This window comes from Pseudophryne corroboree, chromosome 4, assembly GCF_028390025.1.
Source record: "Pseudophryne corroboree isolate aPseCor3 chromosome 4, aPseCor3.hap2, whole genome shotgun sequence".
NCBI classification, from domain to species: Eukaryota; Metazoa; Chordata; class Amphibia; order Anura; family Myobatrachidae; genus Pseudophryne; species Pseudophryne corroboree.
This window is the reverse complement of record NC_086447.1, coordinates 636,321,454-636,334,234: the sequence shown is the minus strand read 5'-3', so window position 1 is coordinate 636,334,234 and position 12,781 is coordinate 636,321,454. Positions and strand designations below refer to the sequence as shown.

Here is a 12,781-nt window from a genome sequence, read left to right as displayed (position 1 = left end):
ATTACCCCCCTAATATGGAGATCCCACACTCTCATTAGCCCATAGAATATATTGCTATCTCAATCAACCCTACATTATGTTAATATCCCCCACATTTAATAGATATATAATATGTTATAAGTCCTCACATGCTGCTCGGTACACTACTATAAATAGTCCTCACATTGCATAAATAGCCCCCCCCCCCCCCCCCCCCCCCATCAGCCTCCACATTACACAAATACAATTTACTGCATTATATTAGTATCCCCTATCAATTCCCACATTTTTTCTACATTACACTAATCATTCCTACTAGCCCCACATTGCATTAGTAGCTCTTCTACATGCAGTAAACTTAATAGCTCACAGTACATTACATTCATACTGTTCCTCCAATATTATAATAATACCCCACAACCACCATTATCTTATCTGCAGAGCTTGAATGCTGTTATATATTAACTGCCTACTGCAGTGTCAGATCATAATTTACCTGGGGATGTTGAATGGAGACCACTTGTCAACAGCAGTTTTCACATCATTACAAAGATTGTCGGGATATCGAACCCTATGTAATAAGGAATTTGGCAAAGTTTCATTCAAAAACTGTTACTTAGCTTATTTTCCATTAACATTACAGAAGTACAGTACATTATGACTAGAGATATATTTGATAAGTAAAGTAGTAACACAGTCATTATTGGTAATATGCAGCTATTAATAGGTATGGATAGCATTAAAATGTTCTTTTCAGCCTTATTGACTCACTAAAGTCTTCAATGGATCCATCTAGCAAAAGAATGCATGGTGGAAAATTATGCGATTTAGATTTCTTTTTCTACCTGATGTCAAGTCTCACAGTGTGTATTTAATACACTATTCATTGCTAAGCTTGCTATAATGTATTGTGGCGATACTGGGTAATTAGCTTGTTAGAGGGGTGTATTGCTGCAGTGTCTAAGTGCTTAGTCCGGGTCCACACACAGCTTTTCCAGTCAATAAATGAAATAATGCTTTACTGCCCACAAAAATGAAAAGAAATATAACAAACAGCCTAGCCACTGTGTAGGGCACTATTTCACTGCTTGACCACTATCCCATAGGGCAGCTTGTCTGCATCACAACGTGACAGAGTCTTATAGTCTTTGCCTGCTACCTGCAGGGTAACACAGGGTCCAGCCTGGGTTGGCTGGCTGCCACAGCTCCAGAAGAGCAGTGTCAGAGGGTTAGGGCTCTCCCTGCATCTTAGGTCTGAACCCTGGCCGCCGGTCTATTTCACTCAAACTGCACCACCTTGACACTGTCTCCACTAGGCTGCCTCTACGTCTGGACAACCTAATTTTTGTTCCTTGAAGAGTGGATCCTTCCAGCCACACACTGAACAGCCTGTTATGAGAGCCACCCACCGCATCCAAGATCATCATCCAGGCTCTTTTTGCCTCATCTTCCATGTTCTGGAGTTTCCTTTTCTCCTAACTTTTTTCCTAACTTTATGGTACCACTTTGCTTTCTTTATGAAGCACTTAAGATTTATTCTTGCATACTGCATCAGGCATTAAGAATTTGAAGTAACTTACTTCATCTTCACTCTCGTCATCTTCATCAAAATACAGCAAGTTACTTTCCTTAGAATATCCTGCTTCAGACAAATAACAGCTTTTCCTTTGTTTCTTTTTATCTAAATAAAGGTTTTTCTTGCTTAAACCTCTTGGCCACCTTTTGGCCAACTTCTGCTTGTAACATCTTTAACCTTCAGCCTTGACGCGCTGTATTGGCTATTGGCATACTTCACTGGCAACTCATCTTCTTTCAAACAGCAACTATCATAACCAGCATCATAATCTTAAGACTTTGGCTTTATGTCAGAGGATGTACTGGTACTGCCACTCTCAGCGTCTGGATTCTCTTGTCCACATAATATGCTTGAATGTTTATTCCATTGATCCACAAACTTAATTTCATGATTTTGATAGCTACTGTATCTGCCACTACAATTAGGCTCACATACCTCGGATCTTCTTGAGCATCCACTGTTTGGGCCTTGAAAATATGAACAATTTCAACATGTTCCATCAGCACAGGTTGACATTCACTTTCCACAGATTTTCAGATTCTGTTTAGCTGGTTTACTTGCTTCAAACTTCACTTCGTCACTGTCAAATTCAGCAAATGTATTGCAAGTTCCATCCTGGTTGCACAAAGCCACCGTTTCGCATACAGGAGTATTCACAAGACTGTTAATTCTTTCTTTAAGGCTTTGCTTTCCACTGCAAAATTGTGTGATTAGGTCACATTCATATCACTCTGATAACATGGCGAGACCAGAGTCTCATCCTTGGAAGCCATCAATATCTCTGTAGGCTTCTGTATATATTGTTCCTTTGTCTCACAGGTCATATGGTCACCATCTGTATTTGTCAGTTCTATATCAGCAACTTTAGACATAGCTTTATTATCTGGAACTGGAACCTTTTTAGGAGACTTCGCTCCTTCAGACATAACAGTAAGCTGAATGCCACTACAAGGTACTTCACCCACTTTTTCAAGACATTCTTTTATGGAATTTCTCAGTTTTGATATTTCAGTCCCTTCTTGCACACTGTGACATTTAATGAGGACATCTTTATTGTCAAATTGATGTTGACAGATATTATCCTTATTGAATATCTTGCTTTGTTTGTCTGCTGTTAAATACACAAGTCACTTTGCATCAGTAATATATCATGCCAGCCTTTTCAGTATCAAAATGTAGTAACTGCTGCTTGAATTTATGTATTTCTGTCAGTCTAGATTCAGTGATGACATCAGATGCCATTTTGGGTCTAAAATACAATTTCAGAGTGTTATCCAATTTATTTTTCTCCTCTGTTTTTCCCACTTCCAAGTGAACTTTTTCTTGAGTTGCAGAGAGCTGCTCTTTCAGCTGGGTAATTTTTCCCATGGCACTGTCCAATTTCTCCTCAGACTATAGCATTATAAATAACAGAAGGAGGTTTGCTTATAATACACACATTTTGAAATGAGTGCTGAAGTAATTACATCAGAACCAGACAGAGGTGTAACTGTGGGAGGCGCCGGATTCCTGCCTCCCGTTCTGTGTATTAATTGATTTAAGTTAATTGACATTCACCGCTATCTCTTCCATGGCCGACTCCCCCACTAGTCCCTGCACTTTACAAGTCACACCCTCTTTATTATAGTTACATATTTTACAAGTGTCATACCCAGGATTAGAACCCATGACCTATTGCACTGAAAACATACACCTTACTGATGGAGCTATTTGCTCCTGTACAGGAAGCATGAGAATTCTAACTATATGAAGTTACTTCTCTGACAATGCTTGCTATGCAGGAGCAAGTAGCTTTATTAGTAAAGTGTCTGCCTTCAGTGTAACAGGTCATGGGTTCTAATCCTGGGTATGACTGTTTAGCAATGTTATGCATTCATAGGCCAGAAAATCCAGCACTTTTCTGGACTTGTGGGCAAGTGCATTGTCATGAAGGAGAAGGTCACCACGGTCGTTAGTTCTTTGACGCTGCCTGCACTTGTGGCAAGCAATGGTTGTAGTATTAGTCCCTGGCATACCAGTCCTCAGCTGTTGCGTGGTACAGTAGCTACATGACCAGTATTGGCCACACAAAGAGCCGCCATCTGTTTGGCCACACTGTTCTCACCTCTGAACTTCTGTGGCAGCACACCTCCAACTGGGGTCTACTTGGCCCACTGTTGTTTGGTCTCTGGGTCAAAGCTGTAGATACACGATTCATCACCACTGTTGATCTCCCAGACAGAATTTGAGCGACTGCCATCAAACCTGGCCAGCATGTTGTGACACCAAGTCAGTAAGAGGCACCCAGCGGGTGGTATTCAGCATGCCAGCCGGTATACTGAGCGCCGGGATCCCGTCACCTGACATACAACAACTATTCTCCCTCTTGGGGGGTCCACGACCACCCTGGAGGGAGAATAAATAGCGTGGCACGTGTAGCACTCCATCGTGTGGCAAGCTCAGCGAGCCCGGAAGGGGCTCATTTGCACTCCCCCAGCTTCTGGCATGCCAGCGGTCGGGATTCCGGAGCCTGTAGGCTGGGTGCCGGGATCCTGACCGCCGGCATAACATACTACACCCCACCCAGCATGTAGAAACCTTGCTCAAGCCAAGCTTTTCATGGAGTAGCAAGCAAATGGATCCCGATGAGATGCCTATTTGGGCCATGGTCACCCTGGCATCCACCTCATCTATGGTCCATCTCACAGCAACATTGTCCTCAGTGATAGCAGACATAGGTCAGCCGCAGTGCTCCTCATCTTCCAAGGACTATCTCCCACACCAAAATTCTGTAAACCACTCAAACACAGTGGTTCGGGACGGTGCTTCCTCCCCAAAAGCAGCCCGCAGTCAGTCAAAACTCTCCTGCTGTCACAGACCACTCTTGTAGTCATAGAGATCATGGCTTTCCAGTGGCCTCTCCTGAGCTCCAAAACAAGTTTGTGAAGGAAGTGAAAATGCTGACTTCTTTGGTGTGCAGTGCTGCTTACATACAGTTCTGTACCTTGACATTTCACAAAAACGTTTGTCAGCGATTGCAATACACAACCAGTCAGATTCTGTCTACTCCTCCTATGCACAGCAGAAATTTATTGCACACCCATCATTTTACAAATATTTACGTGTGATCTCCCTTTTCTGCATAGCTGATGCTTTTTAATGTTTTGCTTTGTGTTTCTTATTACCTGTGTTAATTATTTGAGTTTGACATGATCCTGGTTAAACTGATGTGCACTGTTGTTACCCTTGTTTGACTTTAGCAAGGTCAGTACCCACAACATTTTAACAAATTGATTTAAAAAAATCATAAAATAACCTGAAATGTTTATCTGTAGAAATCAAAAGGTAAAATAAATCAAATCCCATGGAAAATAATGCTGTTTATTTAAAAGTGATATAGTTGAAATATTTTCCAAAGAATGTTCATTGCTAGAAAGTTATTTTAAGAAAAAAACTGTTAATAACTTAGCACGTACAATATTTTGAATCCAATGAAGTATATTAGATGCCTCATAAATATGTATTCTTATATATGCCATCACACATGCACATGCGTTACTCAAATGGAATGTGTTATTTCTCCATATTAGGCAGTGTCTGTTTCTTGGAACTGAGAAAGGAAATTGTGGAATGAGAACTAATATCAGTGTGGATGAGATAAAACGTGGTCACATGGACTGTGTAAGTGTGGAATATATTATTGTATTTTACTGTCTTTGCAAATTATGTTCATTTGACAAATTTATATAAAGCTGACTCTTAGTATTAACAAAGATCAGTAAATTGATATGTCCTTACCTGTGCTGTATGTCATTCATCTCCTACTCATCTGTAAATACGGAATTTTGAAGTGAGTGGGATTAAAGCAACCAATAGCTAATCACAAGATGTTCCTTCTGATATAGTAGCATACCTCCCAACATGACCCTCTCCAGGAGGGACAGGATGCTCTGTTCCTGGGCTTCCCTCTTAATGTTTGATTGTTATCACCTGTGTTGAACTAGTTATTTGATAAGAAAGGAGTCTAACCACAGGTGATGGCAATCATTAATTAAGAGAGATGTCCAGGAGCAGAGCATTCCGTCCCTACTAAAGAGGGTCATGTTGGGAGGTATGTAGCAGGATGCAATGACCAGTTAAGTCTTTTGATTGTTTTAGTGACAGCATAGAGGGCTGAATGTGACAAGTGCAGTGTCATGGCGGGGGATACAAGCAAGCAGGACAGGGACACGTATCTGCTGATAATGAGCTTTTCCTATGCTAATACCTGAAAAGTGCATGAAATAGGATAATTTCTTGTGTGCTTGTTTCTCAGTTGTTTATGTGTGTTACCAGTACAGTATAACAAAAAAAGGTCAAGGGTAATGATAACTGCAAATGCTCAGAAAAAATATATATGTATATTTTGTTCTGCGCGCTTGTGGTTATCATTACCCTTGACCCTTTTTTGTTATACTTTTCCTGCTTGAGAGGTAAAGAGAACTCCTTTAAAGGTTTTTTTTACATTAGCTGTTTGTATGCGCACAAAGGGTCAGTTTTATGCTTACATTAATGCCAGTGGAAGTTGGGAACGCTTTAGCTATCAACAGAATCAGCAGAGTGTTGGCTACTTACGCGCTATGCACCTTAGCAGTCATTGACCACGCTCTGTGATTTTATGTGGTCTTCCGCTTTGTGGCTGATTTGCTGTTGTTCCTAAACGCTTCCACTTTCTAATAATATCACTTACAGTTGATGTGGATTATCCAGCAGGTATGAAATTTTACGAACTTATTGCAAAGGTGGCATCCTATCACAGTACCACTCTTGAAGTCACTGAGCTTCAGAATAATCCATTTTGTATCACAAATGTTTGTAAATGGAGACTAATTGGAACACCTAAATTCAATAATTAACAGGTGTGGCCAAATACTTTTGTCCATATAGTTTATCTGGTCTGATTGCTATACGGATCATTAAGGTATATGGGGAGGATTTCACCATGCTATTGTGTCTTCTGACTATGGGCCTAATTCAGACCTGATCGTAGATGTGCTAAATTTAGCACATCTATGATCAGTCACACAGACATGCGGTGGGATGTCCAGCACAGGGCTAGTCCGCTCCGCATATCAGGCCCGACCCCCGCACAAGTACAAAAGCATCGCACAACGGTGATGCTTTTGTACTGGAAGAGTAGCTGGCAGGAGCTACTCGTCGCTGTGAGGGTTGCAGTGGCTGCATGTAACGTCACGCAGCCACCGCGGCCCGCCCATCCCCCCCAACGGTCCGGGCACGCCTGCGTTGCTTGGACCGTGCCTTAAACAGCGGCCTAATGCCACTGACCTGCCACCTCCCGCACAGCGTATGCCTCTGCCTGTCAATTAGGCACTGGCACATGCGCAGTTCAGGCCTGGTCGCTGCGGTGCGAAAATGCACAGCAGTGATCAGGTCTATATTAGTCCTATATAAAGAGTTGTGTGAGAGACATATCCTCTGACTGAGAGGAGAGATACCTGCAGTAACACCTTGTATGCTATAAATGGTCCTTAGCACCTTTAGCAACAGACTTAGGGCCTTATTCATGTTTGTTTGCAAACCAAAAAAGTTAGCAATTGGACAAAACCATGTTGCACTGCAGGTGGGGCAGATGTCAAATGTGCAGAGAGCGTTAGATTTGAGTGCGGTGTGTTCAAACTGAAATCTAAAATGCAGTGTGAAACATAAAGCAGCCAGCATTTACTGTACCATGTACAGAAACAATATAAGCCACCTAAATATAAATCTCTCGGCACATGTTACATCTGCCCCACCTGCAGTGGAACATGATTTTGTCCAATTACTAACTTTTTTTGTTTGCTAACAAACCTGGATAACCCCCTTAGTCGTTTTTGATAAGAAGATTTCTGCAGCGGGGTACACTGGTATTCCACAGGGAATAACATCTGGGTGTAGAGTTGGTCCGAGGCACCAACAGGCTAAAAGCTTTAACTGTTCTCAGGATGCATAGCGCCGCCTCCTCTATATCCCCGCCTCCAGGCACTGGAGCTCAGTTTCTAAGTTGGTGTCTGCAGAGCAGGCAGCTAACAGGGAGGGCTGGGCTAGGCAGCCCTGAAAATAGCTTTTTGAAGAAAGACGACTTCAGGGGCCGCAGCACAGGCACTTAGAAGTGCTATATGTCATGCTGACATACCATGCGGCTCCCTCACCTCCCCCAGCGGCGCTGTATACTCCCACGCCCTGGTTGCCGGGTACTTACAGCGGAGAGCTACGTTTACTTCAGGCACACACTCGCCGCTGCTCTCCTGGATCGCGTGGCCGCATCTCCAGGAGGAGGTAAGAGGCTCTCTTAGACGGGACCCACTGAAAACGCGATCCAGCGCGGTCTCCAAGAGACGGACCGCACGTGCTGGCATGGACACTCTGGCCATACAGGGACCCCACTAGACCACCAGGGCAAGGGGCACAGGTCAGATTTCTTAAAATCCATTTCAATAGGCCCCGCAGTACCCAGGGGTGTGCGTTCAGGTGTATAGTGGCTATCAGGGCTTTTTGGGAGCTGAACCAGGTAATTATAGACCAGTTAGTCTTACATCTATAGTGGGGAAAGTATTGGAAGGTATTCTAAGGGACAGTATTCAAAAGTTCCTTGAAGCAAATAAGGTCATTAAAAGGAACCAACATGGATTTGTGAAGGACAGATCATGTCAGACCAACTTACTTGACTTATATGAAACAGTAAGTGCGATCCTGGATCAGGGTAAGGAGGTGGATATAATCTTTTTAGACTTTGCCAAAGCTTTCGACACTGTACCACACACGCGTCTTATCTACAAGCTACAAGAAATAGGGCTTGAGAGCAAAATATGCACTTGGGTCAGTAATTGCTTATGTAATAGGGAGCAGCACTTTGTGGTCAATGGATCATTTTCAAATTGGACTAAAGTACTAAGTGGTGTGCCACAAAGGTCTGTACTTGGACCACTTTTGTTCAACATTTTCATCAACGACCTAACAGTAGGTCTAGAGAGCATGGTATCAATTTTCGCAGACGATACCAAATTGTGTAAGGTTATAAATACGGAGGGGGATGCTGAGTCTCTTCAGATCGACTTAACTAAACTGGAAGCATGGGCAGCAAAATGGAGAATTAGATTCAACACAGACAAGTGTAAGGTAATGCATTGTGGGAGCAAGACCAAAAATAACACCTACATACTAAATGGGGTAATATTAGGGGATTCTGTACTGGAAAAAGACTTAGGGGTTCACACAGATAACAAATTAAGCAGCAGTACCCAAAGTAGGAGTGCAGCAAAGAAGGCTAATAAGATATTAGCATGCATAAAACAGGGAATTGATGCAAGGGACGAGAGTATTATACTGCCATTCTATAAGTCACTAGTAAGGCCTCATCTTGAATACTGTGTGCAATTTTGGGCACCATATTACAAAAAGGATATCCTGGAGCTAGAAAAGGTTCAGAGGCGGGCGACCAAACTAATCAAGGGCATGCAGACGCTGGAATACGAGGAAAGGCTTGCAAGGCTAGGCATGTTTACACTGGAAAAGAGGAGACTATGAGGGGACATGATCAACATCTACAAATATATAAGGGGTCAATACACACAGCTTGGGAGGGACCTGTTTTCTATAAGATCAGCACAGACAACACGTGGTCACTCGCTTAGGTTAGAGGAGAGGAGTTTCCGCACATTGAGGCGAAAAGGTTTTTTCACAGTAAGGACAATACGTGTTTGGAATTCCCTGCCTGAGAGAGTAGTAACTGCGGACTCAGTCAACACCTTTAAGAATGGGTTAGATAAATTCCTATTGGATAAAGATATTCAGGGTTATGGTGCGTAGGCACGCATTATAGTTAATATAACTAGTTCTAACATAAAAATAACTAGTCCTATAATAAGACTGCATAGGAGACCACAAATAGGTTGAACTCGATGGACAATTGTCTTTTTTCAACCTTAGTTACTATGTTACTATGTTACCCGGTGGAGAAGTCCAGCATGGGGATAATGCTCTGACCTGTAGCCCCTCCCCCAGCCCCAGGCGCCATTTACTGCAAATGTTCCCACCCTGGAGCTGCATCTCTCTCTCTCCCCCACTCCCTGTCAGCATTTGGGTGCCATTACACACAAGCTGAGCTGATTCTGGGACTGCTGGGCAATGTCTCCTCTGTAAAGCCGCCTGCATCTGCAGCACTGTGCAATTATAGGACACTTAATTATTCTACATGTCATTTAGACAGTGTTAGTTAAGAACAAGTGCATAACTTCATGGTTATTTAGTACAGGTGCCCTGTGATATACATCCAGTCTTTACTGTGCATTGTTATATCTGTATATTTACATAGCTTTACTTAGTAGTCCAGTTATTTAGTATTGCTAGTCCAGTGCAGTTTTAATGTTGTTTATAATAGTTTCTGCATTGTACATGTGACTGTGTGTGCCAATAGCTGCTGTGTGGTCTCTATTCCGTGTATCTCACACATATTGCTATCCTTATATTCTGTACCCTGAAGGGGGCTAAGTGCCTCAGGGTTCTCATATGATATAGTGTCTCACAGGATATACTACTTTGGTATTTTTCTCTGTGTGTTTCAGTCACCATTTACCTCTTTAATTTCCTGTTTGTGCTCTGCTTTGCAGTCACACTATACAGGGGATTTTTGTCAGGTATTTTGTCTGCTTTTATTGTACTATTACGCCCTAAGATTTCACTTACAAATAATGTCTGCTAAACAGGGTGGTAGATCCATGGCTGATCCTTCACAATGCAGTGTTGACGCCACGGATTGCTCAGAGGAAAACATTGCAGCTGAGGGTTCAGGTACTGGGGGTTCTATACCCTTCAGTCAGTCTGCAGCATCGGGGGCATACCAAGACCCACCTTGGGCTGCTTTCTCTAATTTACTGACTACGCTGGTAACTAGACTTGCGCCCCCTGTGGGACCTCCTGTGCCATTACAGCCACATATTGTCCCTGCAGTTAATCCGCCATGGGCAGATAATCTGTCCACTCAGTTACAGCAATTAAATCAGTCTTTGGCTAAACAAAAACCTAACCCTTGCCCGCCTAGGACCAAGGGGTCCTCTAAGCGGGCCATTACTTCCTTACAATCCACATGTTTCGGATACTTCATCCGATGAAGATGGCGCATATACTGACCCCTCAGACACTGATGCAGATGCTTCTGATGGGGAATCTATTACACAGGTGGATGTTACTGACCTCTTGGAGGCTATCAGACTGATTCTTCAAATTGATGATGAAGCAGAACCTCCAGGAACCTCAAAGAAACCTGATAAGTTCAAGCGTCAGAAGGTTACTAAATTAGTTTTAACCCATTCTGACCATTTGGTTGACATACGTCAGGAATCCTGGGAGTATCCAGGAAAGAAATGATCCCTGTCTAAGAAGATGCTAGCTAGTTATCCCCTCGCTGCAGAGTTAAGTAAAAATTGGGAAACACCGCCACCGGTGGACTCACAGGTCACGCGTCTGGTGGTGTCATCTGCTCTGCCTGTCACTACCGTCACCTCTCTGAAGGATCCAACGGATAAGCGTTGGGAGGGTTGCTTGAAGTCTATTTACACTCTTGTAGGAGCTGTGCATAGGCCCACTATTGCGGCTTCTTGGGCTGCAATAGCTATTGAAGCCTGGGATCAGGAAGTTGAAGCGGAACTACCGTCTGATTTTCCTGATAATGCTAGACAGTGTCTTTCATATATTATTACAGCCTCTCATTATATTCAGGAGACTGCATCTGATGCTGGTGTCCTGGCGGTCTCTGGTTGCGGTCCTGGTCTGTAGATCTGGACTCTAAAAAGACCTTGGAGGTGATCCCCTTTAAGGGAAACATCCTTTTTGGGGAAGATTTCAACAAGATTGTTGCTGACTTAGCATCCGCTAAGACTGCCTGTCTGCCTAGTACTAATCCTTCGGCTCTGAAAGTTAAAAGTACTTCCTTTCGCTCCTTTCGACCTCCAAGTAAAGCAAAGGGTTAGGCGTACCCAAAACAGGCTCGCACTTCCAAATCCACTAAGGCCAAACCAAAACGTTCCTGGGCTGCCCGTCAGCCTGCTTCCAAAACAGACAAGCCTGCTGCATGACAGGGTGGGCCTCCTCCTGGGGGACTCCAGGGTGGGAGGCCGACTTCTGCACTTTGCTCAGGTATGGTTACAGACCACTTCAGACGCCTGGGTAAAGGAAGTCGTCACTCACGGATACGCCATCTCTTTCAAGAAATGTCCCCCTCGCCAGTTTTGCTCAACAAACATCCCTTCAGATCCGGTAAAAGCAAAAACTCTCCATTTGGTGGTAGAATCCCTCCTGGACACCGAAGTGATAGTGCCGGTGCCTCTGGCTCAGAGAGGCAGGGGGTACTATTCAACGTTGTTCCTAGTTCCGAAACCGAATGGGTCTTCCCGACCCAATCTCAACCTCAAGTCTTTGAACAAATTTGTGAAAGTTTCCAAATTCTGTATGGAAACTCTTTGCTCTATTGTTCTGGCCTTGGAGCCCATGGACTATATGGTGTCCCTGGACATACAGGATGCTTGCCTGCATATACCTATTGCCATGTCGCATCAGCAATACCTGCGGTTTGCTATTGGCAACCTACATTTTCAATTCCAGGCCTTACCTTTTGGTCTGACCACAGCTCCGAGAATCTTCACCAAGGTCATGGCGGTCATGACGGCTATGCTCCGCCGTCAGTGTATCAGCATCCTGCCGTATCTGGACGACTTGTTGATCCTGGCGAACTCTCCAGAGGTTCTCCTCCGTCATCTGGAACTGACGGTCCAATTCCTGCAATTCCACGGGTGGCTCATCATCTGGAAGAAATCCTCACTGGTCCCTGCTCAGAGCATGGTGCACCTGGGGGCATTTTTGGATATCCACAACCAACGGTTGTTCTTGTCTCCGGAGAAAGTCCTGAAACTTCAGGACAAGATAAGATGCTTCCTATTTCGCCCACGTGTGTCGATACACTCAGCGATGCAAGTACTAGGCCTCATGGTGTCGGTTTTTCGACATGGTGGAGTACGCTCAATTTCATTCCCGCCCTCTGCAGAGTTTAATCCTTTACAGATCGGGACTCACATGATCTCCTTGACTCCGGAGGTTCGCCTGTCACTGACCTGGTGGCTACAGGACCAGCAATTGAGCAGCGGTCGTCTCTTCTGGATCTTTAACTGGGACCTTCTAATGACGGATGCCAGTCTGCGGGGGTTGGGGTGTGGTGTT

General features: G+C 43.8%; 1 protein-coding gene and 1 long non-coding RNA gene across 4 annotated transcripts in view; one reads left to right on the top strand and one right to left on the bottom strand.

The window, feature by feature from the left end:
• Nucleotides 1-5,422, bottom strand: part of LOC134910078 (uncharacterized) — a 92,044-nt gene extending 86,622 nt beyond the window's left edge. Inside the window, exons 1-2 of the long non-coding RNA XR_010176109.1 lie at nucleotides 5,333-5,422; nucleotides 476-550 (exon numbers count right to left, since the gene is read on the bottom strand). This is a non-coding gene — a long non-coding RNA (uncharacterized LOC134910078). The remainder of the gene's footprint in view (nucleotides 1-475; nucleotides 551-5,332) is intronic.
• SCAF8 (SR-related CTD associated factor 8) overlaps nucleotides 1-12,781 on the top strand; it is a 766,315-nt gene that overhangs the window by 702,786 nt on the left and 50,748 nt on the right. For 2 of the 3 annotated variants that reach the window (XR_010176106.1, XR_010176107.1), the window contains exon 22: nucleotides 5,125-5,215. The exons of the other annotated variant lie outside the window; for it this stretch is intronic. The gene's annotated coding sequence lies outside the window, so the exon portion shown is untranslated. The remainder of the gene's footprint in view (nucleotides 1-5,124; nucleotides 5,216-12,781) is intronic. 3 annotated transcript variants of the gene reach the window in all.